At 43.1% G+C, this 20,730-nt stretch overlaps 2 protein-coding genes across 3 annotated transcripts in view; one reads left to right on the plus strand and one right to left on the minus strand.

The window, feature by feature from the left end:
• CHID1 (chitinase domain containing 1) overlaps positions 1 to 20,730 on the minus strand; it is a 1,258,939-nt gene that overhangs the window by 1,234,115 nt on the left and 4,094 nt on the right. The window lies entirely within an intron of this gene.
• The window catches only part of SLC25A22 (solute carrier family 25 member 22), a 186,192-nt gene that overhangs the window by 3,072 nt on the left and 162,390 nt on the right, over positions 1 to 20,730 (plus strand). Inside the window, exon 2 of one of the 2 annotated variants that reach the window (XM_073604846.1) lies at positions 18,973 to 19,059. The exons of the other annotated variant lie outside the window; for it this stretch is intronic. The gene's annotated coding sequence lies outside the window, so the exon portion shown is untranslated. The remainder of the gene's footprint in view (positions 1 to 18,972; positions 19,060 to 20,730) is intronic. 2 annotated transcript variants of the gene reach the window in all.

Consider the following 20,730-nt stretch of genomic DNA (forward strand, 5'->3'; position numbering starts at 1 on the left):
TGGATTTCAATCATGGATACTCAGCATCACATGTAGGTGTTACCTAGAGCGGTCTGCTGTTTTCAGGACAGCCACTCCCACCAGCCATGACCTGCCTGTATTGCAGAGAGAAGCACAGAGACCAGGTGATGACATCATTAGGTATAAAATAAAGTATGTATCCACCAAAATATCGTAAAGCTATACTGTGCCCCACGCTTTCCCACTCATTACATGTGTGGGACACGAGCTGTAGGAGATGGCCTTTTTGCGCTCCTCTTTTTTGGCAATCCCCTGTTCCCACCAGGGATGCAACCAGAAAGGTTTGGCTGGCAGTTGAACAAGAGATTGTCCGTATAGGCAACTATCTCGATCATAGGGGCATACACCCCCCTCCTATTTCACGGGCAGTCTGGAGATGCCCCCCCCCCCATGGAGAGCTTCCACTTGGAACAAATTTACCACTTTCTCAACTCTTTGCAGAAGGAAAGATCTGACTTAGCAGTCCGAACCTTGTTCGAAAACAGATGCATACAGGATGCTGCTATGTGAGGGGGCGTCTCCATCCTATACAAACTGTTAGTTCACTCCACTGCTAGATTATCTTACCAGGTGGCATGGGAGCGGGGTCTGTCCATAACCCCTGAGGTGGAGGACTGGCATAAATGGAGTACGCAAATCCATAAAGGGAACCCTAATATTGCCTTGATTGAGGCAAGTTACAAAGTCCACGCCAGATGGTATTTAGTGCTGGAGCGCTTGTCAAAAATGTACCCAGGCACCTCAGTTACCTGTTTCAGGGGCTGTGGGCAGATAGGTTCACCGTTTCATATGTGGTGGTCATGTCCCAAGGTCTGTCGTTTTTGGATGAGGGTTCATTCATTTATTTTTTCAGTCACAATGGTCAACATCAGTAAAGATGCGAGTATTGCCCTCTTAAATAAGCCTGTTTAAAATGATCCACTACATACTCAGACCTTGATCTACTTTATATTTCCAGCAGCCAAAATCACGATCGCGTGGAAAAGCCCCATCATAGACATTGCGATAGTAAAGTGAAAACTTACATGGATCATGTTGAATGAAAAAAAATTAGTGTCTTACAAGATAAACAATCGATTTTTGACAAAATATGTTCCCCTTAGCTTGCTTACTTACATGTTCTGAATGACTGAATCTTATAGTACGAATAAGTGGATGCTGGATCCCTGGACGGATCCATTTCTTTTCTTCACTTTTTCTTCTCCTTTTTTTTACTTTTTTTGTTCCCCTAACTTTGGCCAGCCTCGGCATCACGTCCTCTTAGCTTATTCTTCTTCTTTCTTCTTTAAGTTCTTGATGTACATATTTAGGGGTCTGATTTTAACGGTGGAACCGTTAAAATGCTTGGCAACGAGTAATACTTTGCGAACCGTGGTCGCTGGACGTGGGCTTTACTTCATGTTGGGCCTACTTCCAGGGATTACAATTGAAGATGGTCTTGACCTTGATATCTTGGGTTTTGTTGTCCCACACTATGATCCAAGGGGTGATTGTATGGAAGACCAATTCCTAGTGTCCACAATCATTTTGATGTTTTATACCCATGCTCCAACACAAAATATGTTATTTCGGTTCACTTCTGATGGTGGTCAAATGCTCACTCCTGAGCTTAGTGAATACCACCTAATTGCCAAGATTTTGTTTCCACCACTTATGTACCATTGTCTATACAGAGCTCGCGAGGTTTGTTAGCTGCTCTGCACAGTGCTCCTGGTACTTTTACTCTTTTTAAAACATTAATAAAAACGATTGAAACAGGAATATAAAGTATGTAATGAATATGGAAATGTTTTATCAAAAAATTACATTGGTATGGTGAATGGGGGGGGGGGGGGGGACCAGGGATGGCAAAATATAAGCAGATTGAACCCTATATGTGTAACATGTTTTATCTGTGCCAAACCATGTCTTAGCATAGGTTTTATTTTACATGATTTGAAACAAGCTTTTAAGGGTAAAGTGTAGAAGAACACATATCTCTCCAATAGCTGAATACATGGCAGGTTTTCACCATTCATTGGGCCAGAATAGTGATACGGCCAAATGATAAACTGTCAGTCTTTTTAACCCTCCTAACCTCCTCGTTTTGAATTACATAGTAACTGTACTGTTATCCCTTATTTTGTAAAGCACTACGCAAACTGTTAGCGTGATATAAATTCTGTCAAATATTAATAATATTATTCATAAAACAATAATAATAAACAACTCTACTTACCTTTTTCTTTATGCGTGTTAAAACGACATACATACATACATACATAATTAATAAAAATCCATCGGTCATCTAGAGGTTAGAAAATCTGCATTCTAGGAATACTTATCAAGGTGATTTGCAATTCTCATTCTATCTAGCTCTCATGCTGGACTATGTTCTGCGGGATAATTGTTGTCCTTATGGCCCATACACACAACCAGAAAATCTTAAGAAAAATACTTTGCTTTCAAATCGATCGTACGATAATCTGATTGTTAGTACACAGCTTTCGAGACCCGATCACGACAATTCATGCAAAATTATCCGATCGGACAAGCACGAACATTTTTCTCGTAAGATACCAAATTGTACAATTTTTATTCAATCGGTACAGTTGTCGTTCGAAAAAACAATGCAAATACACTACAAGACATTACATCACTTCTGAATTTTCATTCTGTCATATGAAAATTTTCGTAACTTTAGTAAACTCTTCATTTTTGATATGAGGTTAGCATGCAAAAAAAAAAACAGATGACCATTCGTCCGATAATCTCATCGCATGTACCAGGCATTAGACTTGTGATTTTCTGACCAGAAGACAATATCACATACACTCCAATACCAACCCTTTATGAAGCCACCCTCATTACATTAGGGAGATACAGTAGCAACTTATATGGAAATGTATACAGGTGTGCGGGTTGCCCTCAAATGGTAGGTGTTAGTCAAGGAAACGTGACCATTTCTAGCTATAAATGCATCTTTCGGGGAATTTTAGACATGCTGTTGATATGATGCCTTGGTTTGTATCTGATTTGGAGAAGTGTATGAAAGTACAAGGGGGCAACTATTGTCATAGCAGAATATGTAGCCACTATAGGTCCTAGCCATACATGGATCCTAGTTCTGAGTGTAAAGTAATTATCCAAACAAAGTAGCTATGTACAAGACTTTGGAAAAAAAATGGATGTATACAAAGCACAGTGATAGAGTCCCTTTAAAACTCACCACCGTTCCACTTTATTCCTCCACAGTCCTAACCATATATAAGCTTCCTGTTGGATGGTGTTAGAGCTTACACACTTATACACACATTCTCCACAATCTCTTGTTGTCACAGAGCACAGACAGGGTTAGAGCTGCAAAGTCAGGCAGGAGGGCTTTAAAGGCTAAGCTCACATTTGAAGCATGTTAAACATTACACCTGTATTGAGGGTGTAACATGCTCCAGCACCTAATCCCGTACCCCCCCCCCGATCCCCCTTCTTGTGACAGCAGGCAGGGGATCCTCTCCGCCCACACAGCCACCCCATTCATTCATGTCAATCTGTCCCAGCAAAAGTCCCATAAGCCACTGCAGCAGACAGCTAGTAGTTCTCAATGAACTGTAAGGGTGCTGATGGGCCCTATCATAGTTTATTCACACTTCCACCAGGTTTCTAACAGGAAGCCTGTAAAGCGGTATGGACAGAAATCGTGAATAAGTGTCTACAGGAGCTTGACACTGCACCTGCATGCCACTAATTATTTTTATGCAATAATATGTTAATTTATTGTTTTTCCCCCAAAGATGAACTTTTTCCCTTTTCATGGCAACAGAGTCTTTCCAGTGGTCCGTGACTTTTCTTTGCATAAGACAGATTTTGCATTACCATACAAGTCTAAGGGAATGCAAAACCCACTTGAAGCAGGTCAAACGCAGGTCAGGAGGACATCAACTGCAGGTAGAATGCATTCTGAGGGCTTGTTCATACACACTATATGCAAGGCCTGGTGCTTTTCTGCACCTGATCTACGTCAGTCACCACAAGGGTACATAGAAAACAAATGTTTTCTATCCAATCAATCTGCCTCAAGGTGGGTTGCTGTGCGATACATACAAATGTTGACATGCTTCATTTTTCCGCAATGCACTGGAATTTCTCTGAATGAATGAAAGGTCACTTTGACACTTCAATAAAGTTAGAAAAATTGTGAACAGCTTACAACACAAGGCACTAGGCCCCACTACCGGCACACAACATAGACCAGTCTGCATGCTAAAACAGTGCCCTTAATGATTTCAGACGTACACTATATTACCAAAAGTATTGGGACGCCTGCGTTTACACGCACATGAACTTTAATGGCATCCCAGTCTTAGTCCGCAGGGTTCAATATTGAGTAGGCCGACCCATTGCAGCTATAACAGCTTCAACTCAAGGTCCATAAAGACATGGATGAGCGAGTTTGGGGTGGAGGAACTTGACTGGCCTGCATAGATTCCTGACCTCAACCCAATAGAACATCTTTGGGATGAATTAGAGTGGAGACTGCGAGCCAGGCCTTCTCGTCCACATCAGTGCCTAACCTCACAAATGCGCTTCTGTTAGAATGGTCAAACATTCCCATAGACACACTTCTAAACCTTGTGGACGGCCTTCCCAGAAGAGTTGAAGCTGTTATAGCTGCAAAAGGTGGGCCAACTCAATATTAAACCCTATAGACTAAGAGTGGAATGCCATTAAAATTCATGTGCGTGCACAGGAAGGTGTCCCAATACTTTTGGTGATATAGTATATCTCATACTGATGTCAAGCTGATGACATTGACACATGCCCAAAGCCTGTCAACACAAGTCCTAAATCTGACTGTCAGCAGTGAGGGATTTGTCCATTTGCGCTGTGTGGTGTTGATGGAGGAATCTGATTTAGCATTAGTGTGGCTGTACAGGGGATTACATGAGGCTAATATCAATGGAGATTCACCATTTGCATACAGAAGTACATTAATGATTTTGTAATTAATCCACAGCTATTGATTAGCTTTAAAGAAAAAAAAATAGGATAAATATTCTGTAGCAATAACTCACGGTGGAGCTGCTGGTTTAAGTGGGTCTGTTACCTTCACTTTGCTTCCCTCTGTTTCACCGGCACTGGGTCTAGGGGTTCCGTTGAGTTTACTGCTGGACGACACACGCACCAACACTGGAGTACGTTTTCAATGCTTTATTAAACAGTCGAACTTTAGGAAGTAGCAGGAAAGAGGTGGAAAAGGAAACTTTCAGGAGAAACTCAAATATCTTCTTCTAATATCTTAGCAACAAATGTCCCGGTAGATTTCAGATAATTGGATGGAATGAGCTCCCCTTGTGGGACACACTCTTTGCTTGTCTGGATAGGCCTCTCTCACCGGTCTAGCAGCCAGTACGCAGCACGAATCTAAAGTCTCTGCCACAGACTTACTTGGGGGGTAAATCTGCACGATCCTCTGCCACAGGATGTATCAGATCTTCTGCAGTGAACAGTCAGTCACAGTGCCTGAACCTTTAAGCCGAACCGGCGACACTATGCTGGATAATTACTTCTTTTGGATATGTCCTGCAACTGAGTCACCAGGCCCCTCTATAGACCAGCTCACCGCGTGATCTCTCCAAGATGGGTCCTCCCTTGGGATCTCCTCGGCTGTCCAGCTTCGTCACACAGGACCGACAGCTCAGGACCATTCCTTGGCCGCGGTGGTAGGCTCCAGACAAGCCTCTGGACCCACCCCTGCACCGCAGCATCGTGGGCCTCCCGATCGGAGGACCACGAGGTAGCTCCTTAACGCATACCTGTCGGCCAGGAGGGCCAGCAGGTGGCTGTAAAACGACACTAAAACATGGCATCTGTCCCATAAATACCCCCTTCCCAGAATGCAACTCGGAGGACCACCTCCACCGAGTTTCCCTCGAGACAGAGGAGCATCCATACACTTCAACATGTAGCCTTTCCAACACTGATTAGTGGTAACAGCGACACCCACCGGTCAGCACGGAAGCACACACAACATCAGCCAAGCTGGAACAGAGGCGAACTTTTAACCTTCCTAACACACAATTTACTAAATTTACCTAATCTGCGGTAGATTGTAAATCTACCAGCGCTACAATTCTAATTAGGAATATAGATACTAATAATGCTCTTAAGCCAGGTTCACATCTCTCCATGTACCTTTTAGTCTCTGATATTGTCTGTTGTCTAATGTGTTTTTGCCTCGCTTTCATTTAGGTTTGTCACCTTTTCTTCAACACTTTAGCGGCACACAGCAAATGTTTTTTAAAGGGGAAACACAGTGGTATAAGGGAGTTTCTGCTCACCAAACCTCCCACTTACATCAGAGTTCCAGTATTCCCCCTTAAATTAGAGTTTCTGAAAGCCCTTCTTACATCAGAGTCCACAGGACACCCCTTACATCTGCGTCCCCCCTCACTTTAGTGTGTGTATCCACTTGCTTGGAGGCAGGAGAGAGAAGGGAGGGAGGGGGGAGACTTCAGTCACAGACAGAGGATGGTGAGCTCACTCACCTGAAGATGGAGGCTCAGGCATCAACACCTTTCATCCACAATATATCTGCTGGTTGCTGAGCTTCAAACTTCCAGCCCGCACATCCCTTTCCTGAGACACAGAATGCTGGGGATTGGAGTGTGAGTGGGAAGACAGAGGGTATGGGGGCAGGAGGAGGAGGAGCAGCAGATCAAACCCTCTCTCCTTTCCTGTCTGTGTATGGGGCCCGTGTGCACACTTATGCCCTCGGTAGTTGTGGTACTTGGTTACTTGGGAAACCACAGTCCAGTCTGAATATTGTGTTCGGGTTTCAGGTGGTCTGAAACTCGGACACACAATTCAAAACCCTGACTGTCCGGGTGAATCTTGGACAGGTGGCAACCCTACTTTCATTAATTTATTGGGAATCTCAGAGCACGAAACAGACATGCCTCATTTTTAACACCGCAGCGCACAGATGTGAATGGCCTTATTGGATTCAACGTATTTATATGACACATGCGTTGTTTTTTTAATTTCAAGATTTTATTATATCCTTCCACAGAAAACAAGGCATACAAAGCAAAAATTTCACTTACATTTCTGTGCGTTCCAAAGGTGTGAACCAGGAACGAATAGGCAATGTTAATAATAATATAACACCCCTGACTCCAGTGGCGTCTCCAGCTTTCATATTTAGGGGGGGCACACGCGGGGACAGGGACAAAAGTAGGGGGGCAACTATAAAATGCAATTATATATTTATCCTGGGGCCCTTTACTATGACCCCACAACGGCCCTTTCACATGTTCTGCAGTGAGCTCCCTTCCTATTGTATTGGGTCCCCCCCCCAGGGTGGCAGAAAACAAGAGATATATGTCACCAGCATACCAAGAAAATATAAGGACCCAAAGCAGTGGGAGAACTATGAGGGTTGCAAAGGTTGTCTTGCCACCGGGCCCTGGTGTTCTGCCACTGTGGGGTTCCCCAGCCTCCTCTTTCTGTCCTGTCCCTGCTATTGACAGCGCTGGTCTGGCATCTCTTGGAATTTACAGGCTGGTTCTCCTGTCCTAAGGATGGGAGAAATCAGTCTGTTTTTTCAGTAACTGAGAGACCTGGTGGAGTCCTTCCTGCAACTCGCTCTTCTCCCTGCCAATGAGGATGCAGGGGAAGGAGCAGATCGGGCGGCCGTGGTTGTGTGAGCGCTCACATTATGCAGTGTCAGCGAGCAGAGGGAGGGGGGAGGAATCACCCGCAGGAGCTGACTGGGGACTCCCTCCCTCTTAGACATTGATTTTTTGTTAAAAAAAAAAATTTTAATTGGGGGGGGGGGGGGGGGCACATGGTGGGGCACAGCATAATGTGGGGGGGGGGGGGTCAGGGCCCACTCTGGCCCCCCCCCTAGGGACGCCATTGCCTGACTCCAACCTTAATATACCATAGTAATTAAAATGACTCTAAACAGTACATGGCACATACATCTTGTGTACTCAGGAGGAAGTGAAGTAAGGATTAAGTATCATTTGTCTGTTGAGGGATTTTGACCTGAGAGTCTTGTCCTTGTGGGATCATGTTGCTAAGCAATGCAAAATTAGAATGCTGCCTATTAACTTCTGACAAGGTCTAAGAAGTGTCTATTAAGTGCAGAAACATTATTGATTATTATTTAAATGTAGACTATATTGAGAGGGGTGTAGAAAGTACCTGCAACTCTAATGTTTAGATTCATTTCACAATGCTTCCTACTTGGAATATTTACAGATGGCGTCTTTTTTTTCCTTCAGGCAGGAAAGGAATCTGATATGAATTTTTTTTAATCTTTCTAAATGACCATCTGTACAGACACGACAGCGTGAGGAACTCTGGAAATGCATACAGTTTATGCACATAGCAAAGGACAACAAAAGAATTCTCCATGATCAGATATGTGTGATCACAGTTGAAACTTTTTAAGAATAATTCACAGGTTTCTGTATAGATATTCTGTAAACGTTCAGGAAAGGAAAGTGGTTGTGTTGCCTAAAGCATCCAACTGCAAGTTTTTAGCAAGGTGAAGAATGTAAATGATAATCTAAAAGCAAAGAAGCCGGTGCCGACATCTGAGTGTATATATTTGTTGGGTTAAAAACACAGTTTAAAAAGGAATGCACTCACAGAGGTGGGCAGGTAGAGTGTCTCCTTGTGATGGCCGGTGTCTGATGGCAAGGGTCCAGGAAGGATGGATGGAGCTATTGTATATCACCCCTGTGGTTGGCAGATGCATGGATGAATCATACTGTAGAGGCTTTTCTGGGCAGGCAGCAGGCTGTCTGCTGTTTTTAAACATGTTGCTGCTCATCGTGTGACATCATCACGGCCCGATGTCCTCTTATCCACAGATTCAACGCCAACTTGTGCTCCAGCCTGGCTACGGCTCTAGGCTACGGTTCCCCAGCCCACCCGGCCACAATCTCCAGGACTCACGCACCCCTGTTCCTTAAAGTGACACTAAAGGTTCGTGTTTTCATTTAAAAAAATCACAAACATGTCATACTTACCTCCACTGCGCAGCTCGTTTTGCACAGAGTGGCCCCAAACCAGGGTGCCCACGTGTCCTGGATTGCCCGGGACATTCCCGCAATTGGCAGGTCTGTCCCGGGTCCCGGGCACCTTCATTCCGGGACAATACAGTGTCCCGGAATGGAATTGACAGAGCGAGAAAACCCCGCTATAGCGCTGGTGCTCGCTCTGCCTCCAGCTCCACCTGAGACTCTGGTCACTGGTTGCTATAGCCGCCTGGCAGCTAGCAACCAGTGACCTCACAGACTGCCCAGCATGCAAAGCAGAGGAGAAGTTAACTTTCTCCTCTGCGCCTAATGCTCTCCACCATGCCGAACGAGGCTGTCAGCGGGGCAGCCTCAAAGACACTAATCCACTGGGCACTGTCTGTTACCTGGATGTCTCCCTGTCTCGTACCGCAGAGCAGACTGAAGCCGCCTCCCCCTCCTCGGCTATTTACAAATATGCGGAGAGGGACACCGCTGTGGATTCCTGGCGCTGATCTGAGGTCTGTTCTAAGCTTATATTATGCTTATGTAGATGGACAGAGAAGGGGCATGGATAGTGATCAGGAAAAGGGTAAAAAGTGCCCCCTCAGCACGTTTCTGACACCCACCTCTCCACTAGCACAAGTGGAAGGGGGGGGGTCTGTACTGTGGGGGGTTCTGTACTTAGTGGGGGGTCTGTACTGAAGGGGGTCTATAATGAGGGAGGGGGGTCTATACTGATGGAGAAGGGGTCTGTATTTATTTAGTGGGGGGGTCTATACTGAGGAGGGGAAGTCTGTACTGAGGGAGGGGAATTTATACTTGATGGAGGGGGGTCTTTACTGAGGGGGTATATACTTAGTGGAGAGGAGGGTCCATACTGAGGGAGGGGGCCTATAGTTAGTGGAGGGGGGCCCGTACTGAGGGAGGGGGCCTATAGTTAGTGGAGGGGAGCCCGTACTGAGGGAGGGGGCCTATAGTTAGTGGGGGGCAGGGTCTGTACTGAGGGAGGGGGCTTATACTTAGTGGAGAGGGGGCCAAACTGAGGGAGGGGGTCTACAGTTAGTAGAGGGGGGATCTGTACAGACGGAGGAGGTCTATAGTTAGTAGAGGGGCGATCTGTACTGAGGGAGGGGGTCTATAGTTAGTAGGGGGGTCTGTACTGAGGGAGGGGGCCTATATCTAGTGGAGAGGTGGGTCTGTATTGAGGGAGGGGGGTCTATAGTTAGTGTGGGGGGTCCGTACTGAGGGAGGGGGCCTATAGTTAGTGGGGGGGGTCCGTACTGAGGGAGGAGGCTTATACTTAGTGGAGAGGGGGCCGGACTGAGGGAGGGGGCTATAGTTAGTAGAAGGGGGTCCCTACTGAGGGAGGGGGGTCTATACTGAGGGAAGGGGGTCTGTACTAACGGAGGGGGGTCTATTATTACAATGTAACAATAGAAATACATTTCAAGCATGGTATTGGGATAATATAAGTGCTAAAACCAGCCATTCACCCGACAAATCACTCGTCGCCGAAATCTCGCCAACCCCGAAACTACATTCAACCCCCCCCCGTCCAAAACTGTCCCTGAATGGCAGTTTGGAAATGTGGTCACCCTACCCCAAACCTGCTCTTCTGGGGTCCTTTGGCGGCTCTCTCAGCTTTCCCACATCAGATAACCCCCTGGGAGAAGCGCTGTCCCGGGGGGTTACCTTGCGGGCGGGCTCCCGAGTCCAGCATTTAGCATCCATAGACGGCAAATGCAGGACTCGGCCCTGCCCCCCGGCGCCCGCGTCATTGGATTTGATTGACAGCAGCAGGAGCCAATGGGTTCAGGTAAGTAAAACGGGGGGGCAGTCACTGACAGGTGTTTTTTCACCTTAATGCATAGGATGCATTAAGGTGAAAAGACACAAACCTTTAAAACCCCTTTAAGCAGACATGTTTGGACCTAAGGATAAATCCTCCATCCTTAGGTCCACATCATACCTGGTATCCAGACCTCATTACTAGTCCTAGCTGTTCACAGACCTTTATATACTGTATGCAAGCAGACTGATGTTTAGGGCTCTCGCTTTCACTTCCTCTTCTGTGAGATCCTTCTGTTAGGTGAAAGGCTAACTGCTGAGAGAAGTCCTGAATGTTTCTTTTGGGGAACCCATCTGGGGGCATCTGGTTAGTCAGGAACTGACCTGAGTTTAGTTAGTTGCTTGGATAAGTTTTGTTTGTTTTATGCAATGGACTTGCTGCGCAAAGCCCTTCTGCGTTGAAGCTGTGTTTGTTTGCTGCCTTGCTGAATAAATGTGCAGGACTAACCCACTTGGACTGCTCCTGGGTGTCCCTGTCTCCTACACAGTCTACTACTGCTACTACCAGTTGAGCCTGTCTCTCTTACAGTATATACAGTATTTATTTAGATTGATCAAAAAATATATATATATATTTTCTTTACATTTTGGATAGATTAGGGGAGGATTATAACCCCTGTCAGTTTTGTTTTTTTTTTTGCCATCTGTATCCCATTGGGGAACTTTCCTATCACTTCCTGTTGCATAGCCAAAAACAGGAAGTGAAAGGAAACCCCTCCAAAGTGAGGGAATCCTGGGGTCAACAAAACTAGTGTCCCCATTTGAAGACTTCCGTTCTATTCCTGTTCTGATGTCAACCCAAAATTTAAGATTTTATTTTACTTTCACTTCAATGATAACTTTAAACATGTCGGATAGAGAGGGTGACTTTATCTTAGGGGAACACAGACTTCAATAAAAACCTGACATGAGTTCTTATCCATCTCTACCTAATCCAAAAATACAAAAAGAAAAGTTTGTGTTTAGTGATACGTTAAAAGGGGTTGTAGAGGCAGAAGGTTTTTATCTTAATGCATGGTTCTATGCATTAAGATAAAAATCCTGTGTGCAGCAGCCCCCCTCAGCCCCCCTAATACTTACCTGAGGTCCCTCTCTGTCCAGTGATGTCCACGAGTGTCTCAGCCATCCGAGATTCTCTTTCCTGATTGTCAGACAGCAGTGGCACCACTGGCTCCGGCTGCTGTCAATCAAAGTCAGCTAGCCAATTAGGGAAGAGGGGGGGCGGTGCTCCGTGTCTAAATGGACACAGGGAGCTGTGACTCGGCTCGGTGCTCCCATAGCAAGATGCTTGCTGTGGGGGCACTGAACAGGAGGGAGGGGCCAGGATCACAGAAGAGGGACCCGAGAAGAGGAGGATCAGGGCTGCTCTGTGCAAATCCACTACACAGAGGAGGTAAGTATAACATGTTTGTTATTTTTATAGGAAAAAATACAAGACTTTCCAATCACGTTAAGGTTTTATGGTTCCAGTGTTAGGTATATGGGGAAATTTTAATCTATGAGTACAAGAACAACAATAATACTCCGACAGAATAATCTTTTCATTCAATACAGCACATCTGAAATCTTTTGGGAATGGGACAGATATTTATACTACATGCCAGTTTCATACTGATGTATTCCAACTTTTGAACTTGGATAAACTTCATACATATTTTCACAGTGGCAAGTTTAATGTAGTAATAATACCTTTATAATGTAATGCAGATTTTTATTAGCTATGAATTACCATTTCTTAATAGCTCTGTGTTATTTTGCCTAAAGCTGAACACACCCTGAGTGATCTGTGGAAGTATCACAGACTTGCAAATGTATTTAGCCTTAGGAAACTCGCACTCAGACTTGTCTAAATAAATTCTTTATCCATCTTTAGATGTATCTTGCGTAGGACCAGTTGTTTCATAAAGTAAGTCCTAGACTTCCCCATAATAAACCATTCTGTTTTGCAGATGACAAAGTTTCCCCTTACTGATTTTTGATTGGCTGTTGAAGCTGCAATCTGCTATTTAATTTGCACCTAATCACAAACTGCAAGGAGTTCTATCAATTTCAGCATGGAAATAGCTAATAAACCTCAATTCATTCCATTTTTATAGGGCAACATAGCTAGATGCAAGATGAATCTGCTTAGTAGGGACCTACACGATTGCAATGCCTTTGTCATTTTACAATGTGCAGTGTCATTATGTATGACATTAGTGTGGTAAACAGGCACAATACAAATAGCGATCCTCTTCCTACACAGCAGTACACAAAGTTGGAGAGCTTCTTGTCCTGAATGGCCCAAAGCCCATCTGTACAGCCAGGCTGCAGTCAGGATGGTATGACCAAGATAGTGAAGAGTGATTGCATTGTATGTAACATTCAGTACTGGCCAAAAAATCTCACTAAGGATTATATTTCCACCATTCTGTAGTAACAGTTCATGTGTGTTTTTGCAGGCTGGCCATTGAATTAATAATACAATTTTTTCTTATAGCAACCATTGTGATAAAATACATGAAATTTCAGAAAATCTATTTCACTAAATTAATTAAGCAACAGTCACTTTCATTGAAAAAAAAAAAAGATCATGGGTGTCCCGATGTGTCAACTAATCCTTGTATGGCCAAAGCTGTTTTTGGTCATACGTCTCCTGTGGGTCACAGAAATGCACTTACTTTTGCGCTTCTGTGACCCACGGTCAGCTATTAGCAGGCTATTGCCCACTCCAGGCTCTGGAAGGATCCCAAGCATAGTGTTGGGATCCACCCAGCTGCCTGATTGACACCTGACTCCAGATCTCAGTACATGGCTGAGAGCTGAAGCTAGCTGTACCTGCCCCCTCTCCACCCCAGGCATTCCAGCAAGCACAGAGCAGTGACTGGTGACTGGCAGTCACTACTCTCCACACCAAGAAGAATGAGAACTAAGCGATCAACGGTCATGTGATCACTCAGTTCCCATTTAGAGCCAATGTGGAACAGCTGCAGCATTACACAGATGCTGCAGCATAGAGATGAATATGTATGTTTTTCTTAATTGTTCATAATTCCATACTTCTTCTTTAAGTAAAAGATTGTCTGAGGTAAATTCATCTATCCATCAGTCATTTACTGTATACATTTCTGAGAGAACTATGAGATTCACTTCTCCTCTCATACCAATGGCCAAGTACCATAGAATATTTCAATAAAGGCCTGCTCTGTATATCTAATCCAGTATTATTAGACTCAGCACAATAATAGGTAATACACACAGCAACATTAAAATAAAATACCAGCAAGAGGGAAACCAAAAATGTTGTGCCAAAATTGTCAGGCACCAATTCTGGTGTATCTAGGGCTTTGTGCCCTATATACACATTAACCAAAGTTGGATTCTCAGAGGATTTTCTACATTCTGACTTGACTAAGCAGACCCCTATACTATGGAAAGACACATCTGCTACACGCTACATACCTGATTACCAACAGATGTGCTTTAATAAAAAAAAACTGCAGAAAAGAAAAATATTAACCAACATGCACATATAGACAAATCAGGTTAAGGGCTGGTTCACACCACTAGTGAGGGTAAGAATGTACGCCCTTATTGAAAATTAATAGCACCCCCATGCATCTTGCAAATGTGGATGTTCTTGCGGTCACCAAAATGCATAGTACTGCAGTAAGATGAGGTCTGGTGCAAGGTGATTTTAAAAATTGTGCCTGCTGTACTTTTTGTGCTATCCAGCAAGTTGAGCAGCCCAGTAAAGTTAGGGGGACTTCAGATAACGTACCTCATGGGGACGTGCAAAAAACCATGTGTACGACTACGAGTCCTTAATGTTTTATTTTATACAGCAAGGAATCTTATTTTTCACTGTGGAGAAGTCGATCTACTTTCATTATCATTTTTCATTTTACCATTCTTTTTAAATACATATGCCTCTTGGTAATACTTTTCTAAATAAGGTTGCATTTAACTATATCTCCCATATAGGGCCTACAATATAAACAAAGAATTAACAAATGTTTTATCCATTTCCCATTCTATCTAAAAAATAAATGATTAAATTAAAAGCCATCTTCTGATCACTGTCTTGCTACCTTGTTCCCCCATCAGATTAAAATAAAAAAGTCTGTGTAAGCTCCAGGTAAATCCCATAGCTTAGGCATCCAAATTGCCAAGTAATTGTCTGCTCCCAGCGGGTGGAGGAAGCTGTCCCCGACAGGAGAAGACAGTGATTATTGCTAGCAGCTTGTGATAATCACAAGTAAATCTGACAGGCTGATTGTACCCAAGCTGATCGATCGATTAACTTGGTATATTCAGCCTGCCCGCACATGGTTCAAATCTCGACCGGTTCCCGCTGAACCGGCCAAGATTCGAACCGTCTATGGTCAGCATTAGTTTTCCTATTTACTGCTAAATTAAGTTAGCTTAGGGTATATGCAAACCCAACATTTTTGTTTGTTTTGTATAAAGTATGGAACTGTTAAAAACCCCTGTCAGGTCTTTATTGCTGTCTGTGTTCCTGTTCCTCTGTTTTGTCCTGGTGACCACCATCTCAGAAAGTGATGAGACGTTTTAGAGTTGTCAGCACAATGGGAGCTGACAGCTCTCTAAAAGGGCATTTTCCTTCACTTTGTATATATTTCCTATTACTTCTTGTAGTTTCTCTAGGACAGGAAGTAAAAGAAATTCTCCCCAGCAGGACATAGGATAAACACAGGGGCTTAACCAATGTTTTTTCTCATTGGTTTGCACAATGAGGAGATGCAGCGTCAACAGATCATTGATAAACTTATTGCAACTGTGGCAAGGCTACTTATGGGTATCCCTTTGAGGGATCATATCACCCCCGTTCTTTGTACCTTGCACTGGCTGCCGGTCTACCATCGTACTCTGTTTAAAGCAGGTTGTATCATGTTTAAAATCATGAGAAGCCTTGCTCCGAGTTACCTCTGTTCACTCTTCCACAAACGAGTTCTGGGCAGATCATTTAGATTGAGCAGAAGAGACCTCCTCCACATCTCTGTGCCTAAGAAGACCCGGCGTGGTGGTCGAGCTTTCTCCCACCAGGGTGCCATGCTGTGGAATAGCCTCCCTGCCAAGCTCCAGGAGGCCCCTACCATCCTGGTCTTTCGCAGGAAATTGAAGACTTGGCTCTTCACACAAGCCTTTCCTGCGTAGCCTTTCTGGTTCAATCTTCCATGCTGCTTCCCTGCTATTGTCTCCTCCTAGTCCCTGGGTTTTTTTTCTCCAGGGACTCCGCCAAGCACGTCGGGACCCTTCAGGGTAAGACTGCGCTATATCAAGATACCTCTCAACTCAACTCAACTGTCAATCAAAAAAGTTACAATTACCTTTTTTTTTTTGAATAATTGTACTCAATTTGTAAAGTGTAGCTTTTTTTTTTTTTTTTAAATGTTCTATTTCATGTTTTTGCAGTCATAAATGGTTACAGGGTTACAGAATGTGGTGCCTCCATGCTCTACTTGCTAATACAATGTCAAGAGACTGTAAAGTGCAGCATTAAACTTTTTTCATTTTTGCTTTCTCTCATCTTATATGTGGATTAGAAAGCAGAGATGATGCTAAAGGAGCTTTGTAGATCTCTTGTATAAAAATTAGCATAAGGTATTGATTTTTGTTTGACTGCACTTTTACCCTATACTTGCTGCTATATTTTAATCTGTGTATTAAACATTCAAAGCCGTTGAAGTGAATGGTGTGGTGAAAAAATAAACTGTGAGTTGTTGGCTGAAGGTAGCCCTTGAACTATGTTACACTTATGCCCCGTACACACGGTCGGACTTTGTTCGGACATTCCGACAACAAAATCCTAGGATTTTTTTCCGACGGATGTTGGCTCAAACTTGTCTTGCATACACACGGTCACACAAAGTTGTTGGAAAATCCGATCGTTCTGAACGCGGTGACGTAAAACACGTACGTCGGGACTATAAACGGGGCAATGGCCAATAGCTTTCATCTCTTTATTTATTCTGAGCATGCGTGGCAATTTGTCCATCGGATTTGTATACACACGATAGGAATTTCCGACAAATTTTATCTCCTGCTCTCCAACTTTGTGTGTCGGAAAATCCGATGGAAAATGTCCGATGGAGCCCACACACGGTCAGAATTTCCGACAACACGCTCCGATCGGACATTTTCCATCGGAAAATCCGACCGTGTGTACGGGGCATTATTCTTCTACAAGGGGAAACTTCCTTACACCTTCTAACATGCCTATGTTAAACCCTGATATGTCATTGCCAAGTTATAGAATGGTTAGACTTCTTGGGACTGCCAAAACATATCTTATGCTTCTATGTAGAGAATTTTAACCGCTATAGTACTTAAAAAAGTGGTTGTGCATATGTCAAAAACATTGTAAACTTCAAAAACCTCTGCTGTTTATGGCTTTATTATTTATAGCATAATATCAATAAAAAAAATACTGAAACAGAAAAATAGGTTACAATTAGTGAACCACCTTTCCGCAAGTTCTTTCTCCGTGTTCCCCTTCTTTGAAAATAGACAAGTTTAGGTAGTGTAAATTATTACACATATTTTCATCAAAACTGCAGACAGTCATATAAATCTTTGATGTTACCCACTAAACTTTGCAGGGTTATTTTCACATTACAGTGGATGTAAACCCAATTCATGAAATTTGAGCTGGGCACACATATATCTGCAGTGTTTTCCTGTCTCTCTGCAAAGCCCTAAGTCCTGTGGCTTTCTCCTGCTCCGTTCTTCTGTTATCAGCATGATAACTTCTGACAAGTTCTCCGACAACTGTGATAAAATCAGCCTGAATTTTGTGTCAGGGTGGGTGCTATAACTAGATTAGCAGAGAGCTGGTCTATTCACAGCTCAGCTCTGCAAGTCTCTGCCTATGTAGAGGGGGGTGTGTGTCTTTCCTCCAATCAGCTGTCTCACAGTGTATGGCAAGAATCCACACCCACAGTTGAATAAGGAAGAGAAAATTCTAACAGGACATGCACTTTCTAAACAGTATATAAGTATGTAAAACTTATGTAGGAGGATTTGTTTAATCTCTGTGTATCATCTGAGGCTGTTCACTTCACTGGGTATATGTGAGGGTTTACATCCACTTTAAGCCTTCTAACAGGCCTATATAGAACTTTTATACATCATTGCTCTGTTAGGCTCCATTCACACTAGCGCGTTTTTTGATGCATTTTGCATTTTGCAGAAATGCACGGGAATTTTTTAACATGGGTTCCTATGGAACATGTTCACATCAATGCCTTTTTGTTTCTCTGCATTTTTGGAAAGGGTCAGGGACTTTTTTTTCATGCAAAATGCAGCGTTTTGCATGTAATAGAATTCAATGGACAAGCATCAAAAACGCAAGTGCACCGTTTTTGCAGCGTTTTTGATGCGTTTTTGCCGTTTTTTTTTTTTGTTTTTTTTTTTTTTAATTTTTTTTTAATTTTTTTTTTTAGACTGTAAAAAAAACTGTAAAAAAAAAAAAAAAAAAAACGCAAAACGCAAATCGCGGCAAAAACGCTGCTCAAAAACATGGCAAGCATGAAAAAAAACCCTCCAAAAACGCCCAAAAGCAACATGCATAGGTGTGAATCGAGCCTTATAGAACTCACCAGGATTGCTGAGACATATCTATTGTCATTATGTATAGAATTTAAACCGATATGAAACTTTAAAAAATGGTTGTGCATGTGCCAAAAATTTTGTAAACATTAAACATCTCTGATGTTTATTGCTTTATTATTTATTGTGTAATCTAAAAAAAAAAAAAAAAAGAATGAAAGAGAAAAATTATTAAAAATTAGTGGGCCACCTTGAGCCAAGTTCCTTCTCCATGTTCCCCTTCTTTCGGAAAAAAAAAAAAAAAAAGAAGGTAGTGTAATTTATTGCAAACCTTTTAATCAAAAACAGCAGGCAGTCATATAATTCTCTGTTATCTGCTAAATTTTGCAGGGCTATTTACACAATGAGCAAAATGAGCAGAGAGGTTATCCAGGCCAGAGACAAGCACTATTGTCAGAAATCAATGTCTCTAATAAAAAAAAAAAAGGAGAAATAGCAGTTCTAACCTTTTATATACAGGTCCTTTGTTTTTCTTTTTCAGCTCCAGAGAAGCCTCATGAGATTGCATGCACCTGGGCTGCCTTACTAATGAGGTCCAAGGAGGGAAACATGAGCTATTACTCAATAGGTACCTATTAAATTACCATTCGTACAAGGTGTACACCTCTCCCGTGCCTACAGCCAGAAGCTGATTAGCAGATAGCAAATTAGATCCTGTTTATCATTGTTGAAAATTGCCCCCAAAATACTTGAAGTTATGACCTGTCTATATTTGATGCAGAGATTAAAAATTACAATGAGTTTAGCAAAGATATTAGAGTCACAAAAATGTTCTTCCAATATTACAATACCTCATATACAGTGGGGGGAGCAATAACATACTGTCCCTGGATAGTCACAGTATTCTTAATTAGAATCAAATAGTTTATCCGGATCCTTAATGAAGGTAACCAAATCTAGATCAAAATAGGCAGAAGAGTGCTTCTAGGAAAATACTACATTTACCAATCGATGATGCTGTCATTATATTGCTGCCTTTGTATGTTACTATTACAAATTTTTGTTATCCAGCCAGTGGACTTGGCTGTTGGAGCCGGTAGCTCCCTGGACATTGGCTTGCTCATGGCTCAGAGTATTCCAACAGGTTCCCACCAGTGGCAGCACATTTGGTAATTGCTTTGTACAACATATATAATATAGAGACAGCTTAGTGGATATCAATATCAGTTATTTCAAACATGTAATAATGTCGTGTCAGGCATTAGCATTAATGTAAATCAGTCTATCACAAGCATCAGGGAGAGTGGTCCGATCTGAAAACTGTTGTGAAGAATACATCACTATCAAACAGGTCCGTGCAGAAATTAGAGAATTTATGGCCTTTTTATAGGCAGATCATTTGTATGTTTTTACACTCCTCCATGACCCTACCCCTTGTTCCTTGGCTTAGCCTGCTCAGGAGAAAGTCATTTAGCTGAAATAGATTTTCCCAACCAATCAATATTGTGTTCTCAAGGCATCAGTACCTTCTCCCCCACCTTTGCATATTCACCCAATACAAACCTGCTTGTATGTATAATAGTCATTTCAAAGAGTAATGTCTGTAGGTGGCTTTACACTGCGAGATCTAAAAAAAAAAAAAAAACATACCAAATATACACCCAAAAAGGTGAAAGATCATCAGTCATACCCAATAATATTCCACAAAAGCGTAAATGTGATAAAAAAACAAAACAAAAATGTTATTATAAATAAATAGGCGAGTCCTTCAAACAAACAACCATAAAAGTGCCAAAAAATAGGTGCTTTTTCTCTTCTCTCTGACACACCATAAATCCACCACCAAAGTTAGGCCCCTTTCACACGATCGGACCGTTCAGGTCCGCCTGTCAGTTTTGACGGCGGACCTGAACGGGCGCTCCATGTTAGCCTATGGAGCGTCGGATGTCAGCGGAGACACGTTTTCGTCCGATCCCTCCATAGGCGGCAGCGGCGCCTGACAAGCCCCTCCCCGCTCAGTGAGCAGAGAGGGACCTGTCATCCGCCGGCTCAGCGGAGATCAACGGACAGATCTCCCGCTGAGCCGGCGGACCGAGGCGGGCTCTGTAGAAACGGAGCCCGCCTCGTGTGAAAGGGGCCTTAAAGTGCAGGCCCCCTCCCTTCAGAATATCACTCACCAGACCTAATTGTCAGATAAATTCCACCTCTGAAATTCAAGCCAAACCTCCAACTCCTTTATCCAGCTCTCATGTTAATAAAACATGCAGAAGAAACGCCTCCAATGGTGTAATACTTCAAA

Source organism: Aquarana catesbeiana, linkage group LG11 (assembly GCF_042186555.1).
Source record: "Aquarana catesbeiana isolate 2022-GZ linkage group LG11, ASM4218655v1, whole genome shotgun sequence".
NCBI lineage: Eukaryota > Metazoa > Chordata > Amphibia > Anura > Ranidae > Aquarana > Aquarana catesbeiana.